At 45.8% G+C, this 10,327-nt stretch overlaps 1 pseudogene; it reads right to left on the bottom strand.

Moving 5' to 3' along the window:
* LOC115319658 overlaps window positions 1-789 on the bottom strand; it is a 36,379-nt pseudogene extending 35,590 nt beyond the window's left edge.
* Between the last annotated feature and the right edge of the window lie 9,538 nt (window positions 790-10,327).

Genomic DNA, 10,327 nt, shown 5'->3' with positions numbered 1-10,327 from the left:
CCGGAGACTACAGGGGGAAGATTGGCTTTGTGATTAACCTGACGCTTTAGCGGAACATAAACGAAAACCCAGTGGCACGTTCCTTGAAAGAAAACTTTGAAAGCTAGTAATCGGCATGTTAAACCTTTGGCGTATCTCTAAATTAGACTTCAGTGGAAGGAGCACGAAATGGACGTCGGCCAACCGAGAAAGGACGCATAAAATAATCTGCGGTAAGTTGCATTATATGGTTCTGTGAAGAGGGAGCAGACGAGCTGTCGTTAACATGTTCGACGTGATACTATGAAGAAAGCTCACAGAAATACTTGCACAAAACCGACAGCCAACATATGGGTAAAGTAAGTACTGGGAACTGTTGCGTAACTGCACTTCCTAGATGTCAGGCTCCCCTAGTTCATAAACACCTTTCGTCAACATGGAAGTTTCTTTGATATCAATCTCAAGGGCGAGACCAAATATCAAAATCATTGACGACTGATTCATACATACGCAGCGTGCAGCGAGCGATCCAATGATCGGATTATTGAATGTCCAAATAACGCGCTGTTTCAATAATCTAAATCTGTTTACATTCGTCTGTAACATGTATATATTTTTATGTTGCGTCGTTTGTTTTTAATTTTTACCCTTAAAAGTCTAATGCTCCAAGTTTTCAAAAAAAAAACACTTGGAAAATTACACGACTGCGACGAGGGTATTCCGTGAATTTGCGAAGCACTTACCCCACTGAGCCGAGAACGTGCATAGGTAGATCACTGTAACCGTTCCGTACCAGAGTCTGACAGACATTTGAGCGGTATACATTGACGGATTTTGGTTCCTCTACAGCACGAAACCGACTGGCGCTTAATATACGCGTTTGCCATGGTGGCACATGCCCTAATCAAACACGATAAAGACCGTATACCACTTCCCGGATGTTCGTCATTCGCATGACTGTGACAGAAAGAACTGAGTGAGAAAGAAGCTATAAAAAGAATCTCGGATGCGCAATGTCGGATGTCCGATGCAGAACTGAGCGATTAAACATTTCGATGACGGATGCTACATCTCCGCTTGCCAATCACTTGCGAGCTTTGTTGCCTGACTTCAACGCTGATTCACACTTCCGCGTTTGAGCGCGCCGGCATTACAACGGCTTCTGACTGCTTACTGCGGATAGATGAAGGAAGCTGAACTTTTGTAATCGGGCGGCGCCTTGCGCCACCTATAGCCACCAAGCCACAACTTTATAACAATGAATATATTAAGCCTTTTAGCAGCATACTTGTAATTTTGAAATTAATAGAGCCGGGCAAAAGAGATGACAGATATCGAGGAGCCCTGGCCAACTTGGAGTCAACTTGCATTTTCTGGTCTTTATTTTTTTTTTTTTTTTTACGCGTCCTTCTTTAAAACCGGTGCCAAACTGCTCATACATCCTACAAAGGGCAGTCAACAAACACGAATCACCGCGGTATCCGTGGTTCGGATGCCGCGTGTCGAGATTGTCCTTGAACTCGTTGATAGGCGGCATTCGAAGCACACATCTCGTGGTGAATCGCTCTCGATTCTGTGGGCAGACTGTCTCTTGTATCATGTACAAGCAGGGTAACCCCGTCTTTAAACGCGGGCTCGAAATAATTCTAACAGTGTGATAGGCGACTATAGTCCTTTGAGTCTCAAGAACTCGACGGCAATTTCAGGGCAGCAAACCCTTATAATGAAAATAGGACGACGAAATGACAAACAGCATAGGGGTTTTGTTCTTCTTGTTTTCGTCCAGTCTTCCTCTTTTTAAGAGTTTACTAGCCTGCACTCCTTTATGTTCAGCACTATACGAACCAAAATGTAAAAGAAAATAGAGCATCCCCCTTAAAAAAGAAAGAAAGAAAAAAAAAAGAAACGAGAGAGAAAAGTGGCAGTATATGCACTGTAGAAGAAGCACCTTTTGGAATGCTCATTGTCACTTGGTTTCAAAGCGTACCTAGTTGACTTAATCGGTGAATTAGGTAATGCTTACAGTCTTCCGTCCAGCATGGGACTCGTGAAAGTAATAGATTCAATAGCCAAGCTGTCGCTTGACGCTTTTTTTTGAAGAATGGTGTCATCAAGGTCTCCAGCAGAGTCGGCTCATTCATGTCTGGCAGCAACGTCCTCCCCAGGCGACAGCGGTGTTGTGGCCAACGACATCAGACTCTATGTCTCAAGCCTCAACTTCAAGCAAATATCCAGCCTCTGCGGAGCATACGTTTTGTTAAATAAATTGCCTGGGGAAGTTCTGGTTTGGACACAGATATGGAAGGATCGCACCGCTTAGCGCGCCTCAGCGATACAGGCGACTTGTCGTTTCCCGGAGGCCTTGTATTCTAGATAATGTAAACCACCTGCTGCAAATCCTGGCCACCATGCCCGTTAACACAACTAAAACGGAACGTTCGTTCTCGAGACTGCGAAGGCTCAAGTCATACCTGAGAGCTTCAACGTTCCAGGAGCGCTTGCTAGGTGTTGCGCGTCTGACCATTCACCGGAACATCCAAGTTAGCCCTGGAAGTGTTTTCTCGCTTATTTCGATTGACCCACGGCGGTTTTCACTAAATGTTTAGACCCCACAAAATGATAAAAGCTGGTACTTTTCTTTGCCCCTTTCTCGTAAAACGACATCGAAGAACGGAAAGAGCCAAAGCATGACCATGGTACGATAATTTTTGAAAAATTTGATTCACGCAGTAACAATGAGCATCACACTTCACTTGCTCATTGCCCTAGTGCGCATAGAAGTTTGTATGTTTAATCGTATTCTAAGCTTCATTATTCTGTGGCACTTTTCCGTAGTTTTTTAGTCATCGGATACCAGAGCGTTCCGCAGAGAAGTGTACGCACCGGAATACTTGTGAGCGTGTCTGGACTTTTTAGTTGAAAGCCCATTATTATATTTTATGATTGTGTGTTTTCGTTGTTCACCATTAAAGTTTACGAACGAGATGTGGCGAAAAAAGGTTGAATGTTTGTCTTCCAAGAAACAGGAAAATAGTAACTAATACTGTGTTTGTATAATTTCTTTTCCTCTCTTTCTTTTTTTTTTTTTTTTGCATTTTCAGCGGTTTGAGCAAGGAAAAACACCCCCTGAAATACGTTTCTGGCTATGACATTGGTCGGCATAGTGGATTTAATTTGTGTTCGTGGGCACGGTGAGCAGAAACATGTAAAGCATATGCTGCGATTGCGTCTTCCCGAGTTTTCAACGCCTGCGGAACGCGCGCCGCTTTTGAGTCGAAAACGTTGTCGGCTAGTTACGCCGGCTCTCGGCGCCTTATACTCTTTCGTTGGCGGCAGTTGGCGTCACGACCATAGGCGTAAACTTCGGGGGTGCATCGGGGCGCGTGCCCCCCTTGTGATATCCGGGGGGGGGGGGGGGGGGGGGGGGGTGCGGCGGCGGCAGAGGCCATGATCTTTACATAGACGCTGTTTACGTGACATGCAACGAGCTTCTAGTAGTGACATGTAAACAACATAACGCCCACGTTGCCTTTATTGACAAAATACATGGGAAATGGAAACCCAGCGTGCTTTCGTTAACTTCAATCTACAGTTCTGGCGAAACGGTAACGCGCAGTAGCACCCCCCCCCCCCCCCCCAACCCGAGAAAATGGAAAGTTTACGCCGCTGGTCACGACCACATCCGATATCTCTTGTTTCACGTGCCAAACGGCGTCTTATTGTTTGAAGACCGGTGGCGTCACTGGATTTCCATAGGAGTTAAGCCTTTTTCTTTTTTTACTTTCTGCGTCGGGCAATTTCTCTCTTTGCAAATTTTTTAGAAAAAAATGCACCATCTGTGGGCAACGCTGCACAAAATTGTAGCGCGATACTTTAAATGGATACTGAAGCGAAACTTAAAATACACCTATTATGTTCAGAAATAGGTTTAATATGGTCAATGATATCCGTAAATCATAATCGCGCGTTTGTATTTTGAATGGATTGCTATATTTTTCACCCTGAGGGGCCCGATTGGGCGCGCGCTCAAAAATTAGCCATCGGAGAGCACGATGCGTCTTGGGATATTGGGCGCATTCGTGACGTCACTTGTGCCAGACGGGAAAGGCTACGGCGTGGATGTTGTGGTTACGAGCGTTGCCACTTGGGGGCGCGTCGACGATTTACGACCTGTGACAACGTGGCCGTTTGAGATGTGCAAGGGCTGCACGCACGCTGCACCACGGCAAGTCGGCAACCACGGCACCACTAACAAAACCAGCTCTGAGGCCGGATTCTCAAAGCGAACTTACGACGAAAAAAGTGCGTACGACAAATTTGAGAGAAAACCCGTATTCTCGAAACGAAGTTGTCGTAACTTTTGCGCAGGTTACGACAGAATTTTACAACAGCTCCGAGTCTGTCTTACGCACTTTTTACGATCAAATCAACATGGCCGACAGCGTCTCTCAGTTACTTGGTAGCGACGACCAACGGACATTTATTTTTCTACGTACTCTTCTCGTGCGTCCCAACTTCAACCAGCAAGAAACAAGGAAGGTGTACTTGAAACAGACCACGGCGATCAAGAACGCAGTATCCACAAACACCCGAGAAGAGCAACAACGGCCACGATTCTACCGACCAAGCGAGCTCGGCAGAATATAGTAGGCCTAGCAGCAACACCGACTCGGCGCACCGTTGCTCCGGCGGTCCTTGGCCAAGACCGTCTGCCCATGACCGGCTGGCCTGCTGAATGAAATATGGCCGCGCGACCCTTGTGAACCCTTCCCGGATAAATAGTTTGATCCCTGAACTAAATTTCAGAGGTCAATCTTTTCCCCTTGTCGTCTCGATCTCCTTATTTTCCAAGACAGCGGGGACGAACGCTGTCGTGAAAAAGAGAGTCTCATTGATTCTATCTTCTTGTTTTGTGTGATAGAGCTCAAATAAACACCATACGGATTACCTTCGCAACACGGTATGCACACTTTGTTATTAGTGTGCCATTTTTATTCTGACACGGCGCTACGTCAGTGTCGAGCTATAGCAGTTCGTGGGATCTACGCGATGTCGGTCCAACCTTTCTTTGCCGAGTGTCACGTCAGTATCGTGTTGCAATCGTAAAAGATCGGTCCAGAAGCGCTTACCGAAACGCGGTCTAACAGAGCGAATCCAGCACTTCGATCAAACGCGCACGTCCGCTCCGAGTGTGAACAGGTATTTGCGTGGCTCTTGCTGACTCTCTCGTAGTTCAAACGTATCTTTTTTAACGTTGGCTCGCAGCTCGCGACTCGCATGCAACTGATACCGGCCGTGCCAGAAGCATGCTCGGGTCGTGTCGTGCAAATAGCCGCAACGAGAACGAGCTCACTGTGGCCAACAACGCTTTGGCTTTCTCCGCCAAGGCTTTGCAAACGCGTTCAGGCCTAGGCGAATTCTGCCGGCACGCCGTATTGCCGCAGAGCGGCGCTGCTCCTATGCCACAAGTGATGTCACGAGAACTTTCACACCATACACCAGATGTGAATTTGAAATCGTTTAATTAGGTTTAAAATGAATTCTCCTGAATTTTACAGCGCGATATTGATATTTCCGAGGTGGTGCTTGTCCCTAGCCCATTCTTACGCAAAAAGATCGGCGCTAAAATTTTGTTTCCGTACCCCTTTAAGAAACGGATCTTGGCAGTCGATTTAAAGATCCTGGCTGCTATTTGGAACAACCTGTGCAATTGACTTTACGGCAGGTGGCATACGCCGTGTTGGGGCTGAACAGACGACTAGTACGCCTTGTCGGCCAGCGATATTTTTTTACGCGATGCGTTATCCCATTGGTATTTGCCGTCACCACAAGAGGCTTTGGGGGCTTCTTTTTTGTTGGTAGTTAATTTTTCTCAGGTTTCTGTCGCACTTTCTTGCATAGGTTTTCTCGTACCGGTATTAGGAGTGTGCTTGTGTACCCAAAGTCCCGAAGTCAACAGAGCGGTTTTTGGAAGCTGCGCCCGACCCTATGGGGGCAAAATATTTGTAATTGCGAGAGGACAGCTTTTGTCGCCAGTCCTCGTTTCTCAGTTTTTGATTGTTCTGAGTTACTCGGAAGGAATCCTTTCCAAGATCGGGCTTCATAAATCAGCACACGTGGGTAGTTTTGAACTCTAAGCAAAGGTCTAGAAATCGTGTGAATTGGTCTACAGGAAGTTTACAGGAAGAAAGCGTATGAATTGGTTAACAGAATAATACTGAAGAAGTTATCCCTTGAAACGCAACGTTTGAACTTGGTGAGTGTCGATGAAAGAAATTTTCAGTAGATGGTTGATTGTCCAGCATTGGGTGCCTCTTTTTCTTCCCTCCTTTTGTTTTTCTTCTACGCTCAGCTGGAAACCTTCAGAAGCATAAAGATTGCTATCGCATTAAAAGGACTCGCGTGTGCACTGCGCGTTGTTAGAGAACGAGGCGATGCAAATCGGTCGACGCTCCAGTGTTATCTGTGTGACATCACTTCCGTGACCAAGTTTTCGTGACATTGATCTCCCAACTTTGGACCCTCTTTCAAGTGCGGAGAACGAAGTAGCTCTACGTCAAAAGCTGAAGCTACGTTTGAAAGCCTTTGATGGCATGAAGAGCAGTGGCTGGCGCATGATACACTCAGTGCGAGCACGCGCTTGCCATAGTTGCTTTATAGCTAGCTAGGGAGGCATAGATTCTGCAGCTTGAAGTTGTAGATTATCATGCAAAAATTGTAGATATTTATGCACCGCTAGATGTATCAACCCAGTGTTTAACGAAATTACTCGCAGAGGCTATAGCAACCGACAGGGTGACTGAAATAAAAACCGGAGTCTATTTGTTGAGGCTTTCTTGCTTCGGAATTGGTTCTTTGGTGTTCTTATAAAAATGAATTCCGCAATCTGATCGACCGCAGAGTAATGGTAAGGTGCCAGTGGCGTACCCACTTGCTTTTGAGCGAGGGGGGGGGGGGGAAGCAAACCAGACACCCCCCCCCCCCCCCCCCCAGGGCCGGGGGGCGGTGCTCTTGATATCCCTTGGGCGCCGTCGGCCAGTGTTTACCCTGCCCAGTGGCAGCTGTTTCAGGGGGGGGGGGGACAAAACACATGCCTTGCCCCCCCCCCCCCCCCCACTCTGAGAACTGGGGGGTCAAGCGCCTCCCTTGCCCCCCCCCCCCCCCCCCCCCCCGGGTGGTACGCCCATGTAAGATTCAATAGCCGGAGGGTCAGGGGTTTGGCGATCGCTGAGAATCGTGCAGCTAAAAGGACATCGACTAAGTTTCAAATTGATATCGTACCTTTGAGCTGTGATGAGGCACCCCAAACTGGCTTTCTGCGCAGCCGTGTGGCAAAACAAGCATTGTGCACATGTTACGTTACCTTGAATATTAAATCTGGTCAGGGGTCTCGCATAAAGTGGACATAGTATGCAGAGTGGGCATTTGGTTTTGCGGCAATTTCTGACATGCCTTAAACGATGGAAGAAGTCGTCGTCTCATTACGCAAAGAAGAAAACTTGGGATATTGAACTTTAGGGCTACACTACACGCAGAGAAAACTTATGACATCAGCACGGGTTTTGTTTGACAGTCGTTTTGTGAGAAGTCCTTATTCCCGGTTCGTCTGGACATCCAAGTGTTTGCTACATGTTCCAAATTTCACCTAATTTGAAGATTACCTTGGGGAACACTATTTGTCAAGGTGTTTATAAATGAGCTAGTTAGAACCGCATTAGCTCTGGAACATATTTTTAGGACTCTGGGTGTAATTATTTACTTATTTAATCAGGTAAAGCGTATGAACCAACTTAAAAAAAACAATAGAGGTAGGCTTGGTTCTGGCGATTTGCACACCGACAACATCTACCTTCGAAATTCAAAAGGCAGTAGTTAGATACAAGATTAAAAAAAAAAAAAGTTACAGTAAAAAAAAAATATTTAAGCTAGACAAGAACATAAGCGGACGAGAAGGGCAGATGTAAACATTGAGGAACGAGAAGTCCTAGTCAGAAAGGTAACTTTTAAAAGCATCTTCTATGGCTGCAGACGTTTGTCAGGTGTACTTAGGAAAGGATCATAAATAAATTAGCTCTGTTGGAACAGATCCATGGTAGATAAAAGCACCTCTGCTGTCCCCCAATAAAAACCTAGATTTCCGCGTTGTTTAGGCTGTTTGGGTTGACAGTGGACGTTGACGCACTTGGAGCATTGTTTAAAGAAAAAGTAGCTTTTCTCGTCACTTCATAAGGTAAAAACACCTAACGGTACTAATGTACTGCAGCGGCATTTTTAACTATTTCCACGCATATATACATTTCCTTTGAAAACTACCTCCCCCCCTTCCCTTGGACAGAATGTAGACAAGGAGTATTTAAAAACAGCTTTTCTACAACGGTCCTCAAGGATGAAATTCTCGTGCTTCTGCCTTGTATCTCGACTTGCGTTATACTGGAAACAATCCTCAAATTTCAAACCAGCTTTACTATTAGTTATATTATGCGAAAATTTCCAATGCTTTACTTTCCTTCGTCATGATAATATAGACACTTCGAAGGACGTGCACAACAGTTTCACGCTGTGAGTGAATCACCAATTATGTGAATCACTGCTGTGATTCACCTAAATAAATATAATAGTATACTCTGACTAGAATACTGGGCCAGGCTGCTTTGTTCAATTCTACACCATGCGCATGAAGGGCACAATATAGCTAATCGTTTATGCGAAAGTATTTTCATTTTATCGTAAATCGCGCTTCATCTTGGAAATTTCGTCTCAATCGACACGTATAAGTAATGTCGGAATTTTTTTTTATTGTAGTATTGTTTATCGGTTTAATACTGGTGGCAGTTTGAAACTTTTGTTTGATCTGGCGGTTACGGGATCGAAACTCGGACCCCGAAGCTTCCCCTTCGCTTACGGAAAAGAGGGCGCACGAAAGTGCTCTCAATTTGGATGAAGGTGTACATAATGAAAATACCCAGCGCAAAAGACATAAAGGGGAAGTGACACACCCGGATAGAACAGAGACCTAGATATTTTAATAGAAGAACAGAAGAAAGAAAAATATTTTGGTCACCATAAATCGCACGTGTAATCTGTGCCACGATATGTGGTCGTTATGGCACGCACTGGGCCTTCATAGTCAATTTCATGAACTCTGACTTTTTGTTGGACAACGACACAGATGGTGTGCTGATACAACTTGCTCCTCCACTGTGGATGTAAAAAGCTTCCAGCAGCTCTCGGGTTGTTTTGTCCCGGTGTTTTCCCATAACTGTGGTGGCATCAAAAGGTACGGTTCACATAGACACTCTTTGCAGTGAAGTGAAAAATTCTCACCCACCGTGGCTCTGAGGGGGCAGTTGTGCTCACGGAGCCTGTCGTTTAGGCAGCGTCCGGTTCAACGTTACTGGAGCAAGCTCAGCTTAGCAGCTCCCTATTCTCGCCTGCAGAGACTAGTGGCCAAGGTGAGTGTTCTTTCTTTGAGTGTTTGAAATTTATTTTTGTGTGCGTCTGTTTCCTTACGCTGTGAAGACTTAGTATAAATCAACAACTCGCCCAAGCTCAAGTATTGCTATTCAAACTTGGCGGGCTAGACAATCCGGATGTAAGAATCGACTGCAGCGCTGCTAGTTCTCGTGACCGCCAGTGAGCCCAAGTTGCAGGCGGAGCTGTCAAACTGAGCTTGCTCCAATAACGAGCCAGTGACAAAAGCGCCCGGTGGGCATCCACAATTGGCCCTCTCTTACTCCCTTTTATTCTCTTCCAACATAACAACACGATCTCTTTCTCTCTGCTCCAGTAATGTTGGTCTTGTTTGCCCCATCTAGGTGCAGCCGCACCCTAGTATGTTGTAAACAACACCCGTGGCGCATGGCAGAAACGACTTGGCGTGTTTTTTGAACATCTGTTTTTTAGACTTCCCTCTACCTTGGCGTTGACTCTTGGACAAATCTACAGACAAAACGTAGTGTGGAAAGAAAAATACCAGTTGTCATCCCGTATTTACACAAGATTTCCCATAATCTAAAAAAATGTTGGAAACCACTATGGAGTCCCAGAGATCTTTTCAGCTCCACAAGATATAAGCCAGAATTGTCCAAGAGTCAACACCAAGGCAGAGTGAAGTCTAAAAAACAGATTTTGAAAAAGCACGCCAAGCCATTTGTTCCATGCGCCAGGGATGTTGCTTACAACATACCACTATCCTGCGGCCGCTTCTACATTGGGCAAACAGGATGCTGCCTGAACGACAGGCTCCCCGAACACAACTGCTCCCTCAGAGCCACGGTGAGTGGGAATTTTTCACTTCACTGTAAAGAGTGTCTATGTGAACCGTCTTTTGATGCCACCACAGTTATGG

The sequence above is a fragment of the Ixodes scapularis genome, unplaced genomic scaffold, assembly GCF_016920785.2.
Source record: "Ixodes scapularis isolate PalLabHiFi unplaced genomic scaffold, ASM1692078v2 PGA_scaffold13__105_contigs__length_92229423, whole genome shotgun sequence".
In the NCBI taxonomy this organism is placed as follows: Eukaryota; Metazoa; Arthropoda; class Arachnida; order Ixodida; family Ixodidae; genus Ixodes; species Ixodes scapularis.
This window is presented reverse-complemented; position numbering and strand designations above follow the sequence as displayed.